We start from the raw sequence: 2,263 nt of genomic DNA on the forward strand, positions 1-2,263 counted from the left end.
AGCCGCGCGGGCACGCCCCCTCGGGTGGGGGGCGGGGCCCCACGGTTTCCCGGGTCTCTGGAGACGGCTGCCGCGGCGGGGTGTCCCCAGACGCGGGTTCCCCCTCCCCCGACGCCCCCGACGCCTCCCGGGGGCATTCTTGGGCTGCGGACTGAAGCCAGCCTGGAAGGGGATTCTCTAAACGCTGCTGAGCTTTTGACCTGAAAACTAAAATTTCGAAACCACCCCCTGGGGTGGGTTTTCTCTCTCGCTCTCTCCTCTCCTTTCCTCTCTCCTCTCCTCCTCCTCCTCTCTCTCCCTCCCTCCCTCTCTCTCCTCCTCTCTTCCTCTCTCTCTCTTTCCCCCACTCTCCTCCCCCTTTCTGTCTCCCCCCCTCTCTCCCCACGCCCCCCCCATCAAATCCTTCCAACGGAGGTGGACCTAACACAACCTTTCGACTTAAAATCTAACACATGCTTTTCTTTCCTCACCCTTAGAATGTAATGAACAAATGAAATGAAAAAGACAAGAAAGTTACTAGAATTTGGTGAGCACAAAAATTGTACCCAAGATTAGGGAAGCATTTCCTTATTGTGAAGAACAAGGGTGTAGGGCAGAGGGGAGCTTTGAAATAAAAGGAGTCGAAGTGATTTGTAAGTCATTGAAAGATGGATTCAGGGAGTGAGAGCAATGACCACCAAGAAGGAAGGCGCAAGAGTGGGGTGGGCCCTTTGGGTCTGGCGTCCCTGCATCGAGAAACTCCTAGACCCAGGGGAAGGTTGATGCCAAGACACAAGGAGATGTCCCAGGAATACCTGCCTGCGGATGTTGAAAGGACACAAGGACCTTCCTCCTAAACCTCGAGCCAATAGAGAAACCTGTCCCCTAGAACTGACACTCCGAATTGGCGCTTGAGGCCTCCCAACTAACTCAAAGTCCCTGCCATGGAGTGCATTGCAACGCACAGCGATCCTAGAGGACAGCGCAGAACCGCCGCCCCCCCCCCATCAGGGTTCCTGAGACAGACGCCTTATGGCAGTGAAAGCCTCCTCTGCCTCCAGCTAGACTCCTAGTGAGAGGATGAATGTCCACTTTTAAAAGCCAAATAGGTGAATAAATATTGTAGCAAAGAAGTCCACATAAAATAGGTACTTATAAGCGTAAAGTGAACCTTAAACACCCAGTAAATTTTCCATTTTGATGCCTTAGTTATTGAAAGATTTATATGAAAATGATGTCTGAATAGTTTGTTGATTATCTCATTATTTTAACAGAAGCAATTATCAGTGCACAATTAAAAGGCATTTAAATTCAGAACCATCAAACTTTGTTTGAACAAATTCTCATCTCATTTCTAATGGATATGTTTTCCCATTGTGTTTCATGAATGAGAAAGCCAGAATTTGAAGCACAAAGAATGGAATGTGCTACTGAGCTGACCCCACCACACTGAGGCAAAACACTGGGGGTGAGCAATGGAGCGGCAGGGAAGCAGAGCAAGGAGGTCCCCAGGGAGTACAAACGATGGACTTTGGGGCCAGGATGTGGCACCCCGTTAGACTCGTCTGGAAAACACTCCTAAAGGTCAACAAATAGACATGAGAGTATGGGAGGTAGGGGAAGGGAGGAGGTGTTGGCCAACCCAGGGACAAGGGAACAACGAATGGTTCAAAACCAATGGCGGGGAGGGGATGGGAGGACTGGTAGAGACTGACCAAGGGCAATGTAACTGAGAGGAATTACTGAAACCAGAATGAAGGCTGAACATGGTAGTGGGACAGGAGGAAAGCGTAAGGAAATACAGGAAAGGAGTAGGAGGCAAAGGGCATACATAGAAGCCTAAATACAGACAAGTACATATGTAAATATATTTAAGATTATGGAGGAAATGGACCTAGGTGCATATATAGGTTTAGTAGTAGGGTGGCCGGTGGACATTGGGCCTCCTCATGCGCATTCCCTTCATACAAGAGCACCTTGCTCAGTTAAATGGTCATTTTTTCATGATACCCACCTTCCCGACATGATCACTGAAGACAAACGTGTGCATAAGCAAAGGTGGTGAAGAAAGCTGATGGTGCCCTGCTATCAAAAGATATAGTGTCTGGGGTCTTAAAGGCTTGAAGGCAAACACGCGGCCATCTAGCTTGGAAGCAACAAAGCCCACAGAGAAGACGCACACAAGCCTGTGTGAACACGAAGTGTTGAAGGAATCAGGTAGACACCAAAGAACAAAAACCATCATTGTGTGATCACCTTCCCCACATAAACGCTGAAGACGAAT

General features: G+C 49.0%; 1 protein-coding gene across 1 annotated transcript in view; it reads right to left on the reverse strand.

The window, feature by feature from the left end:
• SPAG1 (sperm associated antigen 1) overlaps positions 1 to 2,263 on the reverse strand; it is an 88,490-nt gene that overhangs the window by 31,766 nt on the left and 54,461 nt on the right. The gene's annotated exons all lie outside the window — the stretch shown is intronic.

This window comes from Echinops telfairi, unplaced genomic scaffold (assembly GCF_000313985.2).
Source record: "Echinops telfairi isolate 266 unplaced genomic scaffold, ASM31398v2 ScPeMD7_1;HRSCAF=3_0, whole genome shotgun sequence".
NCBI lineage: Eukaryota > Metazoa > Chordata > Mammalia > Afrosoricida > Tenrecidae > Echinops > Echinops telfairi.